At 37.9% G+C, this 21218-nt stretch overlaps 1 protein-coding gene and 1 long non-coding RNA gene across 2 annotated transcripts in view; both read left to right on the top strand.

Moving 5' to 3' along the window:
- The window catches only part of tmem178bb (transmembrane protein 178Bb), an 83328-nt gene that overhangs the window by 30641 nt on the left and 31469 nt on the right, over positions 1 to 21218 (top strand). The gene's annotated exons all lie outside the window — the stretch shown is intronic.
- Positions 11935 to 13099, top strand: LOC148152577 (uncharacterized). The gene is made up of 2 exons (XR_015762080.1): positions 11935 to 12253; positions 12501 to 13099. It is a non-coding gene; the product is annotated as an uncharacterized LOC148152577 (long non-coding RNA).

The raw sequence follows: 21218 nt of genomic DNA, 5'->3' as shown, positions 1-21218 counted from the left end.
AGCCACTTTATTAGGTACACCTTGCTAGTACTGGGTTTTACCCCCTGTTGCCTTCAAAACTGCCCTAATCCTTTGTGGCATAGATTCAACAAGGTACTGGAAACATTTCTCAGAGAGTATGGATGCTATCATGTCTATATTGACATGATAGCATCATGCAGTTGCTCCAGATTTGTCAGCTGCATATCCATGATGTGAATCTTCCATTCCACCACATCGCAAAGGTTCTCTATTGGATTGATATCTAGTGCTGATGGAGGCCATTCGAGTACAGTGAACTCATTGTCGTGTTCAATAAATCAGTCTGAGATGATTCGTACTTTTATGACATGGCGCGTTATCCTGCTGAAAGTAGCCATCTATGGTCATAAAGGGATGGACATGGTCAGCATCAGGCTGTGGCATTGACACAATGCTCAATTGGTACTGATGGGCCCAAAGTGTGCCATGAAAATATCCCCCACACCATTCCACCACCAGCCTGAACTGTTGATACAAGGCAGGATGGATTCATGCTTTCATGTTGTTGACACCAAATTCTGACCATCCAAATGTCACTGCAGAAATCAAGACTCATCAGACCAGGCAACATTTTTCCAATCTTCTGTTGTCCAATTTTGGTGAGTCTGTACGAGTTGTAGCCTTTTGCAGCTGTAGCCCATCCGCCTCAAGGTTCGACATATTGTACTTTCAGAGATGCTATTCTGCATACGTCAGTTGTAATGAGTGGTTATTTGAATTACTGTCGCTGTTTTATCAGCTCAAACCAGTCTGGTCATTCTCTTCTGACTTCTGGCATCAGCAAGGCATTTGCGCCCACAGAACTGCCCACTGGATATTTGATCTTTTTCAGACCGTTCTCTATAAACCCTAGAGATGGTTGGGTGCAGGGATGAAAGTAAGGGGGTACGGCAGGGTACTGCGTACCCCTAAAAGATTTAGCGGGGGTACGCAGTACCTGCAAGAGATGGGAGCGGCTGTCTGCTGTAAAAAATCAACGGTTCACTGTGCAGCCGTGAGTTCACCCACTAATCAGCCGTGACTGATTAGTTTTTCAAGAACAATCTAAAACACGACTTAATCAGTTAATAAATAACTTTTTTCCCATTTCAAATTGTTTCTGAACTGTTCGTGCTTTACTAGAGCAGCGGTGCAATATGTCGATCGCGGAAGGTTTTGAGTCGATCTCGGCATTAGGTGACAAACTGAACGCCGCCAGGACGCTCACACCAGCACGTCCTCCTCTGGCTCGCTTAAAACTGAATATTATGTTTTTAACGTAATCTCTGGTTGGCTTGCGGAGCGCAGGAGGTTGCCATGGCAACAGGTGTGCTTAATTGACAGAGAGACGAGAGTAAAAATGTGCGAGTGGTTTTGAGTTGATCACCTGTTCAGGTTATTTTACCTTTGCTGTAGCTCATCACAGCCGCTGTAGTTTCTGAACATTCAATAAACGATAAACTTGGACTAATTACCTCGTTCTTTGTGAGTATCACATTATTTACAACAAACATCAAACACGGTAAATATGTTTTAACAAACAAATGGCTTCTACCGCGATAATTATGTGAAATTAAATTAATTGTCTAATAAAAAAAAATAGTTTGGTGTTGTCGGGCTCAGAGTCTGAGAGGCTTTTCCTTTATCAAACTTTTTTTTTTGCCTCTTACTTAATGGAAATATTGATGTTGATGAGATTTTCTCCAAAATGATAACCTTTTTCAATCTTTATAGCTCCACTGTTAAAAATGAGAATCCAACATTCACAAATGACAGTGAAATAAAATCCAGTCCAACATCTGGTTTGAGGTGATTCCTCTGGAACCTGTTGGAGGAAAAATATCCCACCTTCAGAAGATGAGCTTTAACCTAACAGAGCTCTGTGGTTCCTCCTATCAGTATGAGAGTCAGGGTGAGGAGGGGCCATGTTAGGAAGATGAACTGGAAGCTGCAGGATCTTCAGAACAAACAGGTCATGATGCTAGGCTACTGATTTTCCCTCTGTCTGGACACAGGATCAATATAACCAGTTTAAAAGATAAAATGCCACACTTCTCTAGTCCGAATGACATCCCAATGTCAGTGCTGTAGATCTCGCTGTCTTGCTCGCTCTTGGCGTACAGCTTGATGTCATCCATGTAGAGAAGGTGACTGATTGTGGCCCCATTCTTGAGTCGGTATCCGTAGCCAGTCTTGGCATCAAGTCATAGGCTTTCTTGTAATCAATCCAAGCGGTGCACAGGTTGGTGTGTCGGATTTTACAATGGCTCCTCTGCTGTTTATGCTCATGTATTTATCCATGTGTCCGCTTATCTTAGCCGCTATGATGCCTAGCGGCTAAGATATAGTTGGGATGGGACTGAACCCTTTGAGGGATCCTTCTGTATCAGGGTGATTCTCACGAGCATGGTACAACTTACAACAAAAATAAAAATGCATTGTATGCACACAAAAACACACCTTCTTTATAAAATAGAATCTAATTTTATCTTTCAATGTAAAATTATAACCTCTATGCATATTTTTAAAGGTATTTTTAGACATTTTAGTCTGACTTTGAAGAAATAAATTCATTACCGTAACACAATTTTGATGAAGAAATATGAAACCACAAAAACATTTTTCCACTTTTTTTGGACACCATGGACTTCAGTGTCCACAAAGGAGAAGGTACCAACAAAGAATAGTCATTAATAACAAAATTTATTATTTTAATGTAAACAATTATTTCATTACCGTAACATGAATACAATTTTAAAATCTATTTTTGTTCTAATTTTGTGTTAAATCATTAAATTGAAAAAACAACACAACCATAATATAAAAGAGTCTGACCATTTCATTGAGGAATTAAAAAGTTAATGTAATTCTTTTATCTAATCTAAATAAATTATCATAAAATGAGCATAGCGGTAATGAAAAAACGTATGTCGGTAATGAATAAGAATGTTTCGGTAATGACCACTTTATAATTACACTAACATTTAACTACACATAAATAATAAAATGGCATGTAACAAAACATACATCTGCAAATTAAACATTTTACCAACGTTGAGCCATGGAAACAAACCCACAACTGACTTTTTTTCATCTCTGCTTATTGCTTGGAATGTAAGGTTGGGCAATTGGACGAATTCATCAATCCTCAGGAATAGTAGGGCTGTAGTGATTCAATAATCTCACGATACAATACAATACACGATATTCTGCTCACGATACCATATATATTGCGATATTCAGCAAACAATACAATTCAATACACTTTTGCAATTTTCTGAAAGATTTTAGAGGGACAGAGTGATTTTGGTGACATTTTGTGACTTAGAGTTGGATTGAATTAATTTAACTGAAAACTGATTAAAAGCACCAACTACACAACACCTGGCTCTAGTTGGACATGGACACAGACTTAAAGTCAACAGCTGGACAAAATGAATCAAAGAAGTGTTGAGAAGACATGTTTCTTTTAATTGAAACAGTACAAACTGTAGCTTACATGCATTTGTGAAGTAAATAAAGTGCACCAAGTACCCTGCTCTGAATAGTTTGATACCTTTTTAACCTTGACACTTAACATCTGAAGGAATCACTCTAAGCCTGATGACCTAATCACTCTCCTGGCGAAGCAAGCAGTGAGTGAACAAGATGACAGTTGGATGTTACAATACTTGCATTACTATATCGATTTTTTTCTAGGAAAGAAAATATTGATATATATCGCAAAAATCGATATTACACAGACCTGGATAATAGGCTATGTCCTTCACTGGGTGTTTTTTTTTTATTTTTATTCATTTATTTTTATGTAAGGGTGATTTATTTATTGAGGTGGCTCGGGCATCCTCACCAGATGCCCAAGCCACCTCAACTGGCTCCTCTCAATGTGGAGGAGCAGTGGCTCTACTCTGAGTCCCTCCCAGATGACCAAGCTCCTCACCTTGTCTCTACAGGAGAGCTCAGAGAAAAAACATTTTAGCCTCTTGTAGCTGTGATCTTGTTCTTTTGGTGATGACCCAAATCTCATGCCCATAAATGAGGGAATGGTTGTAGATTGGCCAGTAAATTGAGAGCTTTGTCTTTTGACTCAGCTCTCTCTTCACCAGGGCAGACCAGTGCAACTGAGAAAATGTTGCATATTGCTGAACCATAATGGAAAGCCATTACTGCTTACAATGAAAAGCAGTATATGCTTCACTGTGGACGCTGCACCAATCCACCTGTCAATTTCTCACTCCATTTTCCCATCCATGACTACAGATATACTGGGAACTAAACCTGTAGATCATGACCTGATGAAGCCAACAGGACCACATCATCTGCAAAAAGCAGAGATGCGAAGGCCACCAAAACGGACCCTCTCCACATCTTGGCTGCGTTTAGAAATTCTGTCCATGAAAGTAATGAACAGAATCGATGACAAAGGGCAGCCTTGGCGGAGTCCAACTCTCACCGGAAACCAGCCCGACTTACTGTCAGCCCCTACAGGGCTCCCTGAAGGACACGGTCGAACACCTTTTCCAAGTTCACAATACGCATGTAGATTGATTGGGCGAACTTCCACGGACCCTCCAGGACCTGCTGAGGGTGTAGAGCTGGTCTAGTGTTCCACGACCAAGACAAAACCCACACTGCTCTTCCTGAAGCTTAGATTCGACTAATCCAGAACCACAGAATAGACATTACCAGGGAGGCCTAAGAACCCTCTGTAGTTGGAGCATACTCTGTAGGTGGACCACCCCCCCGGGCTGCCAGTCCAGGAGAACTGCCCCCAGTATACATCTTCTTTCACTCATTCACCTTCCAAGTAAAATTTTGATAGCGGAATATCCTTAACTGAATCGAAAAACCATCAAATTGGATCATGAGTTGAAATGGGTCCCTCTGAATCTAAGCATTTTTGGAAATTTTAATTGATATCCAGCACTACTTCCTTTTGCCCTTCACATTAGGTAATTAATATTTGTTGCCATAAAATAGTATAACCATTTTTCATAAGTAGGAAGTAAATAAAAAACTGCTGTAATTGTGTAAAAAAAACAATAAGAAGGAGCATTAAAGTTTAAATGCACTATGTATTTATCTATGTTTTCATTTCAAAAAGACACTGTTCATCACCGTAATCTTGTTTTTCATTACCGCAACAGGTCTAAAATTGCGCGGTAATGAAAGTTGTGCATTACGGTAATGAGTGAAATTCGCATGAGATAGCTTAAAATGGTAGCATGCCATGGTGAGTCAGCTAAAATTTTTTCACCTACAATACAAATTCCCTGATATCTTCTCTACAGAAAAATATCTAATCATTTACTTTTTAAGCACATGAGGTAATGCACATTACGGTAATGATCGGCTGTGGTGTGCGAATAGGCGTATGCAAGGAGAAACATAACAATTATCATAATCAAAATATGTCAAACAATCTTATTTTTTAGCCATATTTTGTCTTCTCTTCTTTGTGGTACATTATGGGTCAAAATAACTCCATTTTAAAAAATTCTATGAATTTAACAGGACTTCGAACAAGGTGCTACGGTAATGAGTTTTGCACCTCTGGACACTCACTTTTATTAAAATATATTTTATTATTTAATAGGAAATCATTAGATATCACAATATTGAGCTAGTTTACATTATTTTACACAAGTTGGTAGTATTTTTTTATAAACCAGCTTGAATAATTACAATGATAAATTGAGGTGAAAGCATTTTTTTTTACTGTGGACGCATTACGGTAATGAATTTCTGACTCTAAAATTAGTTAAACATTTTAAAAAATATTTTGGTAACTAACAATTAACTGTGCCAAATATTAGAAATGATGATTGTTCAAATAAAAGTGAATTATTTTTAATTTTCATGAGTATGACTTTAAAATCTTCTTAGACATTCAAATGACTGGGTTCGTGAGAATCACCCATCAGGATTGTGCGCCCTTCAGTTAACCATTCAGGGTGAGTCCCATTTTATAGCAGCTGGTTCAGTTGAGCTGCCAGTCGCTCATGGAGGGCAGTGAGTTTCTTCAGCCAGTAGGCATGGATCATTGAGAGTACACTTTAGCTGGTTGGGTGGAGAAGAGCCGGTTAATCCTCCTGGCTTCATTCTCTCTTGTGTATCTCTTTAGGCGGCTGGCCAAGGCTTGGAGTCCTTGTTTTTGGCATCTGGCTGTACTTCTTAGGTACTGATCTTTTCATTGCACCCCTTTGGAGCTCCTTGTTATCTTGATCTTAGCCTCTAACCGTCTTTTCTATGGTGGATATTGGGTCTCATGGTTGCTCTTATAGCCAACCATCTCACTGATGCTGAGTTGTATATCAGCTCATTGGTTTCTGTTACGGTGTTGGTAGGAATCGTTCTCAATGCTGCATTCACATCTTCAATGAGACTTTCTGATGGTATTTCACTCAGCTGCTGTAGTTGGTATCGGGGTTGCCTGGTGTTCATTCGGGCCATGATTCTCTCTCAGGTCAGTTGCTGCCTCGTTCAGCTTTGATGGTTCGTGCATTACTGGGGCTGCATACCCAGTCTCTGGGGTAGCTGTAGTTAACTCCCCCCTGTCCTGACATCCAGGCTCCTCCCCCTTGCCGTAGCATTTGTGTTGTACCTCGTCAATCTCAAGTTATGATGGCAGTTGTTTGCGGATGTTGGAACACTGAGCTACTAGTTGTTTAGCAGTCATTGTAGACTGGGGATGTCGAACTAACCATTTTTCCCTCATTCTTTGCATGTAGCCCCTCTGACTAGGGTTACTTGAGTAGTAGCATTCCAACAGATCCAAGTTTTCACCTCTCGCCCATTTCCGTCTTGTTCCAGTAGCCCATTATTCATCAAGGTGCTCTGGTTCCCCAGCACCTGACGCAGACCTTGTTTGGCCGGGCAACGTCTGAGTCGGCATGTTATGCATATCAGTGTCTCTCATGGTATGAGGTAGGCTATATAGCTCCAAGGGTCTTGCCTAGGGACCCACCCTGGATAGCTCAATTTCACTGTTGTAACTTTTTGCCCCAGCCTGGATTCGAACCCTGGTCTCCCGGGTGGAAGACTGGTGACTTAGCCATTGATATATATATATATATATATATATATATATATATATATATATATATATATATATATATATATAATTTTATAATTATATAGCTTTTTTTCTTTTTTGTCAATAGTATCCCCAAGAATTTAAAACTACTTTCACCCCTGGGTGGGTGTGAAAATCCCAGTAGATCAGCAGTTTCTGAAAAACTCAGACCAGCTGATGTGGCACCAACAATCATGCCACATTCAGGTTAATGGGTTAAATCACCTTTCTTCCCCATTCTGATGCTTGGTTTTGTTAAGGAAGAATATTATAACTAGTTAATTTTGGAAAAAGTTTCGCTCTCTCTCTTCCTCTTAGATCCCGGGTCCTCTCGGATTGTCACGTGTAGTCACTCAGAAGAAAACAGTAATGCGTGTTGACGTCACAGAATTACAGAGTTTAATCCAATAGAAGACAATGCATAAAATTACAACAGAAACTGCAGAACAACGGAGACATACATTCATTTACCTGACAGACTTGGAAAAAGAAGGAAAGAAAGAAAAGCAAAGACGTCCAAAGCCATCTTTGGAGAATTGCAAGAGCAAATCTAATTTGTTACTCCTGTGTACAAAGTTTTATAGTGAAGGCGTATTCTTATCTTTAATTTATTCAAATAAGGCGTATCTTTGCTCCTCCAACCAGGAGCTATCTCTGACCCTTTGTCTGAAGCCAGAAACTCCTGTTGTGTTTACAGCTTTTCACAGATGACTGTGAAAAGCTAGAACTTCTCCTGTATTGTTTTCCCACACAGACAAAAGGCAGTTCAAATGATCCTAGCAAACCATCTGCTGTAACTACAGGTAACATAAAGGTCAATAGGCCAGAATACATTACTGATTTTTAAAACCACAATTAGGCCATTTGAATCAAGACATGTTAAGTTTTAAAACTAGCTTATTTTAAATTTATTTTCTCAACAGTTTGAACTGTAGCAGGTCATCTTGGCCATGTCTACATGCCTAAATGCATTGACTTGCTGCCATGTGACTAGTGATTCAACATTTGCATTAATGAACTTTGACAAGTATACTTAATAAAGTGGTTGGTAAGTGATTGTGATTACATACTGATCACAATCAGTGGATTGTGATCCACTGATTGTGATCAATCAGTTAATTAAAAGACTAACTGCCTGAATATATAAATGATCTGTACTGGTATAGGCATTCATCTAGTCCAGAGGACTCCAAAGTGTTTCACACTACATTCAGTCAATCATCCATTCTCACACACATTTATACATTGATGGTGGTGAGCTACTACATTGTAGCCACAGTTGTCCTGGGACAGCTTGTCATACAACTGGTACCACCGGGCCCTCTGACCACCATCAGCAAGGAAACCAGGAAAAGGCAGCTCAAGTAGACTTGAAAGACATAACAATTAAGATGGACAGAGTGGGGGTTTGAACAGGCAGCCCACCAGTTACAGGAAAAATCTTACTTCCTGAGCCACCGTCGTCCATATTTTGCTAATGGGGTATATGCCACGAGAGGTGGTGACGTATTTCCGTTAGAATTTATTCCACATAGGTTGGTTCCGGGTCCTGCTTGCTCCTATTGTTCTTGGCCGAAGCTGCAAGATCTGTACCATGAAAAAGACGCAAAACTTGTGAGCTGCTGGTACAATGACTGAGTTTTGTGGTGTGCCGTTGTTTCCAGTAATTAGTCGGTACCATCCAGTGCTTAGTTTTTTCATTTTCCAGCTGATTCAAGGCGACAGCGGACTGTAGCCAAAACTTAGCCACTACAGCTAACACGCGGTTTGTAGCTGCCTGCTATGTCAAAGCTTGAGGATATTGAAGATCCAGCGTCAGAAATGGGAAGATGGGGGATATAAAGAGAGTTGTACGTGGTTCGTTTAGTGGAATAATTTGTTGGAGGAAAATAATGCCGGAGGAAATCCACTGCAACGGGAACAGGCTGAGAACAGAGGCAGCGATTCGGCACAAGGTAAGTCAATACGTGTGTGTTGATGTGCGTTTGTGTTATATGGAGTATGAAATTATTTTTAGGCAACTCCTTAGTTTTTGTTTATGTGACAATTATATAAAATACATTTAACATGCAGTCGGAGCGATACCGAGCACGGTAATTTAAAAACAGCAGAGAGCAGCAATGCTCCAAACCACACAAGAAGTCAGTCAGATTAAGGTCCAAAACCTTCGCTTTACAGCCGTTTAAGTGGCACCGACCTACATAAAAAACCCACAGAACAAATGGTGCAAATCACGCATTTCCCGAATCCCTAATATATGATTATCTACCTTTGCTGTTTCATAATTATTATCCACGTTAGAGTGAATTTTTCCACTTGACTGCTGTAATCTGTTCTTGCGTTACACAACGTAATTTCTCTTTTTTTCTCTCTGAGATTCTGCTTAGAAAATGAGGTTATGAAGTTACATCCTCCTGCTGCTTTTTGTTTTTAAAATGGTTAACGGTTACTGTGGGCAAATCCAGCAAGGACCAAGTGAAAAACTTCATCTCTAACACAGAGTGACCTGTGCACCGGAAGCAGGCTATGTGGAAAAAAAATGCGGAAGTGCTAAAACGGAAGTCCGTGGCATATACCCTATTTGGTAAAGGTTGTCTGTCTAAGGAAGTTCAGCCAACTGTCACTATGTGTCCACCAACTAACTAGTTGGTGGACACAAATGCAGCAGATGAAGGCACAGAGTAAATTTTGTGATATTTAATTAACAAATAAAGAACAAAAACTTATAATCAAAAACCTTGGAGAACACAGGAAACAAGGAGCCAGAAATGAGCAAAACAGGAACCCAAAATGACAATGGTGAATGGATGGGAAAATAATAGGAGTATAGATGAGGAAAAACTGCCGAGTAGTGACTGAGGATAAGGTGCACTGGAGAGACTGAATGCTGAACAAAAGACTTAGGGTGATGAGCTAACAGTTTGCAGGTGTAAGGAAAGAGCAGCATGCAGACTGAGTACAGGGAGAGGGAAAGTGGGACAGGGGACGAGGGAGAGTGCACTGTTGACTAGGAAATAAATCTAACACTAAAGAATAACTAGACTAAAGAAACATAATTATTTGCTGCATGTCTTCCCCCTCTCTCCTTACTCTCCCTCCTGTCGAACTACTTTCAAATAAAGGCCACAAGAGCCAACAAAACCTTTAAAAAAAGAAAGAAAGAAAGAAACAAGTAATAAACATGAACTACAATCACGGAGAAATATTCTAGTTCATTCATAGACAAATTTTGTCTATGTTTGTCTATGGAAAAATTCATAGACAAACATACACTACATAGCAGTAGTCAATATGGATTCAGAGCAAATCAGTCAACATCACTAGCCCTGAATGACTTAATAGAAGAAATGACCAATGGGTAGGGGTATTCATAGATCTAAAGAAAGCTTTTAACACAATAATCATGATATCTTAATTAAAAAATTTGAATGTTATGGAATTTGGGGAGTAGTTTTGAACTGGATGAGGAGTTATTGAAAGAGCAGAAAACAATTTGTGAAAATTGGAGATATTGAATCTGATTGTCTGGAGAATGTATGTGAAGAACTATCATGTTCAAAATAAATAAGTAAAATAAAGGACTGAAGAAAGGAAAGGCATTAACAACACTAATCAAAAGAAACTAACACAAAATAATAATGAAACTAAAATCAAATCAAACTTTAGAACAACTCAACAAGCCGGGATACTAACACCAACTGCTTTGAGTCTTTGCCTCTCCAGCAATCTTTCAAACTTGCTGGTTCTGGCGTGATAGTTGGAGCCTTTTTTTTTTTATCTGTCCCAACTCAAACAAACCAAGACAATTCACAACTGGCATTGATGGAGTCAAACTCAAATATTTTCATACTGTGGCTGAGACGTCCTGATGCTGTCAGGATGAAAACCAGTTTCCATTGGACATTTTTGCATCTTAGAATGCAGTTCTTCCAGCCCACCTCCAGACTCTGGTTTGTTTAATCAATTAAAGAAAGTTCTGCAGGTCTGTTAAAAGAGGCTATATCAATCAGACCCTTATTCTGCCTGCCCAAAGAATGCTTGTCTGTGAGGTTGGGGTGCAGATGAAGGGAGCTTTGTGGTCACAGCTGCCTCTCTCACAAGTAAGGTCTTTTTACGGCTCAAGACTGCTGGATAATGCAAGAACTATGTTGTATAAAAGGTCTATTATAGTGCAAGATGGCCGTCAAGGTCCTGACTGCATATTAAATAAAGGTGATAATTGCCTTAAATTTGTGCTCTCTCTTTGCTAATATCACTGCCACTCTACCACAAATGGCTAATGCACAGAAGGGACTGAATGAGGGCATCATCATTTTCGTGATTTTTCATAACAATGGAGAAATATGAAGCTCCTTTCACTGGGGCCTGAATAGTTCCCCTTCCAGCCCTTTCCCCAGGCATGGACTCAGTCCATGCTTGACAACAGTCCAGGGTTGACAGATGTGATTCAGGCAGACAAAGCCATTGGCTGAGCTAAGTCAAAGAGGGAGGAGATTAAGTGTTTTTCTAAATGTTAGGAGGTTAGACAGCACAGTTTCCTGATCTGGCCAAACAAACAGAGACTGTATTCACCATAAACTCCACAGGCTGGGAGTGCTGACCCTACCGTCCAGGGTCAGCATCAACAACAAGAGGTTCTTGATGTAGTTTTTATTGAACATAACTGTTTTCAATTAGAATGAATTTGTTTTTTTCTAAATGAACCATGTGATTAATGGGTCTCTATTTTGTAGTCCCCTTTTTGAATCTATTGTAATGATTTAGGATTTAGTCTTGTAGCTTTAAGGCGGGGTCCCCAAACTACGGCCCGCCTCCACATTTGGTCCGGCCCCCTGAACAATAGAGCTTCGGGGCGTGACGTCACTGCTCTAGTCGGAGGGGTGTCAGCGCCATCTTTGTTGCCACCGACAAAAACGACTGTCTCACAGATATTTTAGCTATGGGACGAACTTGCTTCGTTATTGGGTGTAATGTCCGATCACACTACTGAAACGGTAAAAAGATGGAAAACGGACTTTCGTTTCACTATTTTCCTGCTTGGAAACAACGAGAGAAGGCTAAGCTATCGGAGCTAACTAAAAGAAGATGAATGTCCTGGGTGTCCGCGGTTGAGACGTCCTGATATCTTCTCCAAAATCCCCAGATACGTACAAGTTTGCTCCAGACATTTCCATTCTGGTGAGTGTCTAAATTCGCTTTGTTAGTGTGTCATAATTTATTTTGCTATTACTTTGTCCGAGTGTTCTCATGATCAGTTTCTGTTGTTCATTTAAGTGGGTCAACCTTGTTTAGGTCGGGCTAATATTGTTTATGTTTTGTCAGTGGACATCGAGGTTATTACAGTTTTGTGAAGTAAACCATTGTACTAGTGTTATCAAATTTACAGCATTAATACTGATGTGTGTTCTGATATATCTTCTTGAAGGCAAACCGATGTATGAAATGGATGAGCTCAATCCAGACTGGGTTCCAGTGCTGAATTATGGGTCACTGAGGTAAACCACACAACATCGGACCGACATGGGCGTCAATTAAAGAGGCGATACAGCAAAACCATGATGGATCAACAAGTTACTGAGACCGTTTTATTTACCACAGAAGAGGTAAATAATGCCACAAGAGGCTGTAGATGAGGAGCAAGTTGGAGAGGCTGACGAGGAAACGCCAGGAGAGGCAGCAGGGCCGAGCGCAAATCGTGACACCGCACCTACTAATGGCACTTCCGGTGGCAGGTGTGACACCTGCCACAAGTGCCACTGCTTTCGGGACTAGCTGCCAGAGTTGCCACAAGTGCCACTGCTTTCGGGACTAGCTGCCAGTGCTGCCACTGACTTAGGCAAATGGACTACATATCCCATGATGCTTTATTACTAGTAGAAGAAGAACTTAAAGACAGACGAAGAAGACAGAATTTAATAAGAGTTTTTTTTCGCAGAAATACTTATGTTAGCTGAATTCCTACACGTTTTGTATATCATGTATGATTCGTTCATCCTATTTATTCACTAAAGTTCATCTGAATAATCCAGCCGACTCCTTTCGTCTTTGTATTAATCAAATACACAGCAGGTATCAGGGATGCCATTGGTTTCGGCACCTTTGTAACAGCTGAGTCTGGCTTCCACTAGAGCTGCCGTTAGGTGTCCAGGATGTTTCAGAGCTGTCACAACTGGTGCCGATGTTTTGGGGGATGGCAATGACAGTTTTTTGAAAACGTGTTACTTATAATGCGTGTTTATAAAAAAAAAATTCAATGGTAATTGGTTATTTATCCATTTAACACTTTTAATATTTTTGACTGAGTTTAATTCAAGCAAGATGGCAAATTGAATATACTATAAAGTGTCACTATTACAGTGGAACCTGTCACTATGTTCAAGGACACATCTGGTTAATCACACATCACTGATAGTTAATAGGACTTTTTACTTAATCAAAATGACATTCAACCCTTGCCTATGTTTATATCGCAGAACAGTGGCTGACATGGTGCAACAGGAAGCCAAATGTTGCAACTGGATAATAGTAATAATAATCAGACTCTGTAAGCTATGCTAATTAATGCATATTGTAGAAATTAATAAAGTTTGAAAAATAAATTTAAGCTTAATGATCAGAATTTCTCATGGAGGAATAATAAGTTATTTGATTCTGATGTAGTAAATTCACACATTGACTAAACATGAATTTTACAGCAGACTTCAAATTGCTGTTTAAAGTATTTACATACAATGGCTAATAAATATTGACAAATCAATTACTATGCATATACTTTGTGACATAAACTTGAAAAAATGTTGAAACATATCTGCCAAATAAAATAATATGTAAGCAGCACAATTTTCTTTGAAAAAAGCATTTTCATCTTAAGTATAACCCAAAGTAATTTTTATTTCCAAAAATATGTAACAATCTTGTTCTTAATGCTGCTTAGGATTCACACATTGTCAAATTTTTTGAGGTGTAAATACTTTGTGTTTTGACTTATCAATATTCAATATTGGTGTAAAAAAATTTGAAGGTGGTTTAACTTGAAAGTGAAAGTCCTCCTGCTGCCTTGAAAATGCTATTGAAATGCATTTTGTAGCTCAGATTTTAGTCATTTTCTCATCTTTGAATAAGAAAACTTTGAAGACAATGAACAGAACCAGAAACAAACACAGAGAAGCAACCTTCATGTATGCCACACAAATCTGTAATGAACTTGACAAATAATGAAAAATAGTGGGGATTAAATTTAATAAATGAAAACAAGTAATAACTATTTAAAACTGGTTAACAGGCATTTTTGGAAAATTATAACATGTTTTTTTTAAAAATTGCATTATCTTAACAAAAAACAATGAAAGTTATAGTGGCTGCCTGGTCTATTAGATAATAGACCAGGCAGCCACTATAACTTATGACATCCTGTGCACTGTCATGGAACCATGCTGAACATAATGTCACTGTGGAATTGTCAATATCTCATGTTGCCACTGTCACTAATATTAACTAATAAGTCAATATTAGTGAACTTACCCGGTTTAATAATCAATAGCATTATATTAAGGTCCCTGTATGAAAATAATTATAATCCGGAACTGACAGGAGCTTGTCAGCACTGACATACCATGGCAACCGAGTGTCAGTTGTAGTGGTAGGTACCTAGTGGTAGCTATTATCAGCTGTTGCAGAAGAGGTCCCATCTGACAGTGCAGGAGTTGTCTTTCTCTGTTTAAGTCTGAACACCGGCTGTATATTTAAATATGTATGAGAATTATGTTGTAATTAAGATATATTTTATTTCTATTTGTTTGATCTAAAGTTATTCATAGATAGAGAATGAGGTTAGCAGCCTGTGGCACTAACTGGGTAAGGTGACACAAGTAAGGTGGCCATGGGGCCACCTTACTTGTGTCACCTTACCCAGTGGTAAGGTGGCACAAGTGACAGCTTATGGCAGCTGTCAACATGTTTTCACTGAGGCTGTTTATTGGAAACTGAAATTTGAGACTGTATAAAAAATAGACAAGGGCATATTTGCTTTTTTTAAGGGAACAGAATACTTAAGAGGAAATGCAATACTTTGTGCCAGATCCACCATTATTTTCATTAATTATAAATTCATTCATATTAAATCTGACACAGAAGCTGTCACCAAAGAATATTCTATTTCTATTCTATTGTTTTCCCCACTAAGCATATTTAAATATGCTGAAGTATGTATAATACAATTAAAAATACTTTAAAAATACAACTGTTTATAAATATGGCTGCATGTATAAGGTTTCCAGTAACAAAACAGCGTGTTATGAAAGATTAAATGTTCAAATACGTCATTGTGCCTGTTAAACATATAACGCTGAGTGGAGCGGTCGAACGCTATAAGATGGCCGCCCTAAATCTCGTCAGCAAAAATAGGCGAGAGCGGTCTGTGAGGCGTGGGAGGTGCCAGTATGAGGTCGTGGCAACCCTTGGAAGGTGCCGAAGTCAGCCGAAGTCAGTGGCAACACTGACAGCTAGACCCGAAAACAGTGGCACTAATGGCAGGTGTCAGATGAAGTGCCAGTACGAGGTGCCGAGGTCAGCCGAAGTCAGCCGAACGCAGTGGCAACTCTGGCAGCTAGTCCCGAAGGCAGTGGCACTTGTGGCAGGTGTCAGCGGAAGTGCCAGTACGAGGTGCCGAGGTCAGCCGAAGTCAGCCGAACGCAGTGGCAACTCTGGCAGCTAGTCCCGAACGCAGTGGCACTTGTGGCAGGTGTCAGCGGAAGTGCCAGTAAGAGGTGCCGAGGTCAGCCGAACGCAGTGGCAACTCTGGCAGCTAGTCCCGAAAGCAGTGGCACTTGTGGCAGGTGTCACACCTGCCACCGGAAGTGCCAGTAGTAGGTGCGGTGTCACGATTTGCGCCTGCTGTCTCTCAGGAGAGGAGCTCAGCAAGGCTGCAGAAATATGTTGGAAGTGGCTGTTTTCTCTCATTCAATAATTTCTTGTGGTAAACATTCATAAAACATTTGATTCAAGCACTTCAAGTTGCATGTAAACATGTGAAGAAATTAATTACATTTAAAGTAAAAATGTGATATTATTAAAGGTAGTATTATTAGTAATACTAAAAAGGCTTTTTTTCTTTGTTTTTAGATCAGTGTTTCTCAACTCTGGTCCTTATGCCCCCTGCTCTGCATGTTTTAGATGTGCCTCTATTTCAGAACAGCTGATGCAAATGATTGCATGACCATCAAGTACTGCAGAAGCCTGTTAATCACCCAGAGATACAATTCAGGTGTGTGGCAGAAGGGAAACAACTAAAACATGCAGGACAGGGGGTCGGTGAGGACCAGCGTTGAGAAACACTGGTTTAGATCTTCACGTTACCTTTGTTATCCGTTGTCTCCTCTTTTATTGTGTTTCGGATTTCCTTGTTTTACCAGGATTTTGGATTTAGTTTGTTTAGTTCATTAAAATAATATCTTCATAAAGATGACCACTGCCTGCTGTGTTTGTGTCCACCTCCACATCACATCATGACACTAACCAGATGAAAAAGCCCATCTTAAAAAATTTAATGTGTAATTAAACAATGAAGGTGACAAGTAAATTTTATGAAATGGATCACACTTTAATAGATATTGTATTTAACATGTTTCAGGTAAGTAAACATGTAATGAAATAGATCCAGTCTTAGAATTTTATGTAATTGAACATTACAGGTTACAAATGTTCTTATCATCTGAGGTAATATATTTTATGAACTTTAAAAATATATTTTTTTTAAAAAATAGAAATTGGTTTAAAAATAAAAAGGGTCAAAATGGAATACAAATATGCCTCATCTATAGTAGAATAATTTCACAGATTTTGAGTTAATGGGTCATAAGAACTAGAAGCTATTGAGAAAATTACTAAAGAAATAGCTAATATATATATATACAGTGATTCTTGAGAATAGGGACAAAACAGGTCCTATGGATAAAGCATGAAATTTGAATAAAATATACACAAAATATATTTTTTTCAAATATCTAACTAAACTAACCTGGGTCATGTGAGCACAACAATGTATATTTTTCTTTTTTTTGCTGAATATTTTTTTATTTTAAACATTGTAGTCGGTGGATGATGCCTGTAAAGCCCTTGTCCAGGAGCAGAACTCAATACATTCTTATAGTTTAAAACAATTAAAGAAATACTAAAATTATATATTATGACAATTAAGTATAAGTAGTCATATAAATAATTATAAAAGTATCGATAAATTGAATTAAAAATAATTTTTAGATATTTTCCAACTCCGTTGAAATTTGTCCTTAGTTTTTGTCAACACCGTCAGAAATGAAAAGAATGTAAAAAAATCAGGCATTATTGGGGGGCACCAGAACTTCTGAGGACCCCATGACGTTGTCTTTTCTCTTCCTTTGCTAGGAGGGCTAGTTAGCTCCGGTTAGCTTAAGTTATTCTTTAGTTTTTTCTTCTGTTTTATTCCTAAGTTGTTTGTCACAACCATGATGTGTCAACTCCATAACTGACAGTTTACAAAACTTTGATGAAATTTTGCGAAATAAAAGCTTAATTTTGGTATAATGTAAATATTTCATGGACCTGACGAGCTACAATATGGCCTCCTTCAGAATAACATCATATAAATTGAGGTAGTTTGGCATTTCATCAACTCCGTCAGAGTTTTTCTGACTCTTTCAGTGAAATTGTTGTCAAATCTCACTTAATTGTGCAATTAATTCATTTTAATGTATTTACATGAATTGCATTACTTCACATGTACCAAGTTTTTCATTTTATTCACTAGTTTGTCACCACCTTCAGTTCTGTGTCAACTCCGTCATGCACTGTCAACTCCATCAGATGGACTTTTTCTTGTTTTTTGTTTTAAATAATATTTATTTTATTTCTTGAGAAGCATTTGTCTGTAAATTGAGTAAAAATATCACTAATGGGGTATTTTAAAAATTATTTTAGATTTATTTTTGTCAGATGGTGATGACAAAGTATTGGGTCAGGTCGATTAAAAATGTAATTTTTTTTTTTTAAAAAATTCGCAACTGGGAGCCTGTACCTTAGCATCTTCATATTTTCTAAACATTATTTGTCATATTTGCATACATAAGGTTGAGAAATAATAAAAAAAAAATATGGGAAAATTAAAACCCATTTTGTCCCTATTCTCAAGAATATATATATATATGTGCAAATGAAATAAAGATGAGTGTGCCTCATTTATACAGTCTAGTAGAACGATTTCACATAGATTTTGAGTTAATGGGGGACACGATTTGGAAGCTATTGAAGATAACATTTAATATTTAAAATATCGAATATGAAGTATGACTATGGAGGATAGTGTGCCTCGTTTAATAACATGAACTACCACGTTTTGTATTAGTTGGTCACAAGACAAAGCATTTATTTACAGGAGGGTTCGGAAATTGACGGTATCTGCACCTCCGAGCGCTTCAGGAGGCATCGGTAGAGAACAGCTGGCCGAAATTGGCGTTCATACATCGGATCAACCTTGAGCTGAACGTCCCTTACTCCGCGGAGGGCGAATATCCAGTAACCAATTTGCAAAACAACTTTGCTGCGGTCGGTAATACAATGAAAACACCGGTGTTCTGACTAGTTAGTTTTGGTCTGTGGGCTGCAAACATGGCGCCGAGCGACGTAAACGTCACACGCTGTGACGTCAGCTCCAAAGCTCTATACCAGTGAGCATAGACATAATATAAGCATAGACGCCTCATGGACCGCTCCGGCGCAGGAAATACGGCGGCCATCTTGGAGCGGTATACCCTCCTACTTTGCTCAATCAAAACAGCAGAAGATGCCTCAGCACTGAGGGATATTGTTGTTCTGGTCGATGGATTATTGATGTGAGGGCTCCACAGACAACATTTCACAAGTAAGATGGACATATTATTGTGTATATATTGTGATTAGAATATTACTTTACTGTATTTATGTCCACCGGCGAGATACCAGCTAATATTAGCTACAGTGCTTGGTGTAATACGGGTTCAGCAACTGAGATTCCGTAAATCTAAAAAAAATAATTATTCTCTAACATTGACTTAGATTATCTGACACAAGGGCCTATATTAGAAATGAAACAATATAGCACATATTATAAAACTTATATTATGTGTTATAACATTCACCGGCAAAGTTTACACAGGTGGTAAAGACTATTATTTATATTCTTTCACTCTGTCAAACGTAAGATACATCCTAAATCTTCCGTTTTTGTTTTGAAAATTTCCTAAAGACACGATGTGAGGAAGAAGATTCACTGCAGCACGAATGAATCTCACATCGGATTTTGGACTCGCGGCTGAAAAACATATATACAGTGATTCTTGAGAATAGGGACAAAATGGGTTTTAATTTTCCCATATTTTTTTTAAATTATTTCTCAACCTTATGTATGCAAATATGACAAATAATGTTTAGAAAATATGAAGATGCTAAGGTACAGGCTCCCAGTTGCGAATTTTTTTAAAAAAATTACATTTTTAATCGACCTGACCCAAAACTTTGTCATCACCATCTGACAAAAATAAATCTAAAATGATTTTTAAAATACCCCATTAGTGATATTTTTACTCAATTTACAGACAAATGCTTCTCAAGAAATAAAATAAATATTATTTAAAACAAAAAACAAGAAAAAGTCCATCTGATGGAGTTGACAGTGCATGACGGAGTTGACACAGAACTGAAGGTGGTGACAAACTAGTGAGTAAAATGAAAAACTTGGTACATGTGAAGTAATGCAATTCATGTAAAATACATTAAAATGAATTAGTTGCACAATTAAGTGAGATTTGACAACAATTTCACTGAAAGAGTCAGAAAAACTCTGACGGAGTTGACGAAATGCCAAACTACCTCAATTTATATGATGTTATTCTGAAGGAGGCCATATTGTAGCTCCTCAGGTCCATGAAATATTTACATTATACCAAAATTAAGCTTTTATTTCGCAAAATTTCATCAAAGTTTTGTAAATTGTCAGTTTTGGAGTTGACACATCATGGTTGTGACAAACAACTTAGGAATAAAACAGAAGAAAAAACTAAAGAATAACTTAAGCTAACCGGAGCTAACTAGCCCTCCTAGCAAAGGAAGAGAAAAGACAACGTCATGGGGTCCTCAGAAGTTCTGGTGCCCCCCAATAATGCCTGATTTTTTTACATTCTTTTCATTTCTGACGGTGTTGACAAAAACTAAGGACAAATTTCAACGGAGTTGGAAAATATCTAAAAATTATTTTTAATTCAATTTATCGATACTTTTATAATTATTTATATGACTACTTATACTTAATTGTCATAATATATAATTTTAGTATTTCTTTAATTGTTTTAAACTATAAGAATGTATTGAGTTCTGCTCCTGGACAAGGGCTTTTACAGGCATCACCCACCGACTACAATGTTTAAAATAAAAAAATAATCAGCAAAAAAAAGAAAAATATACATTGTTGTGCTCACATGACCCAGGTTAGTTTAGTTAGATATTTGAAAAAAATATATTTTGTGTATATTTTATTCAAATTTCATGCTTTATCCATAGGACCTGTTTTGTCCCTATTCTCAAGAATCACTAAACATGTGTGTGTGTATATATATATATATATATATATATATATATATATATATATATATATATATATATATATATAATTCAGTATTAATCATTATTTATTTGTGCCATTATTAATCTTTATTTATTAGTGTTTGTATAGTTATATAAAATATGTATTGATATTACTAAATAAATTATTAAATAAATTATGAACGGGTGTGTGCTTTGTAATATACTATTCATACATCGATATCAGAATATTCCATTCCTATTCTATTGTTATAGCCACTAAGCATATTTAAATATGATGAACTATGTATGAAAAACATACTTAAAAAATACAATTGTTTATAAATGTTGCTTTGATAGATGTTTGAATATGGTTTACAGTAACAAAAAAGTGTGTTATGATCGATTAAATCCGCTGATACGTCACTGTGCTGATAAACACATAACGCTGAGTGGAGTGGAGTACCGCTCCAAGATGGCCGCCCTAAATCTCGTCAGCGACAATAGGCGAGAGCGGTCCATGAGGCGTCTATCCTTATATTATGTCTATGCCAGT

The sequence above is a fragment of the Poecilia mexicana genome, unplaced genomic scaffold, assembly GCF_051168715.1.
Source record: "Poecilia mexicana isolate PSO_F unplaced genomic scaffold, ASM5116871v1 scaffold_23, whole genome shotgun sequence".
NCBI lineage: Eukaryota > Metazoa > Chordata > Actinopteri > Cyprinodontiformes > Poeciliidae > Poecilia > Poecilia mexicana.
The sequence above is the reverse complement of the archived record's forward strand: the minus strand, read 5'-3'. Positions and strand labels throughout refer to the sequence as shown.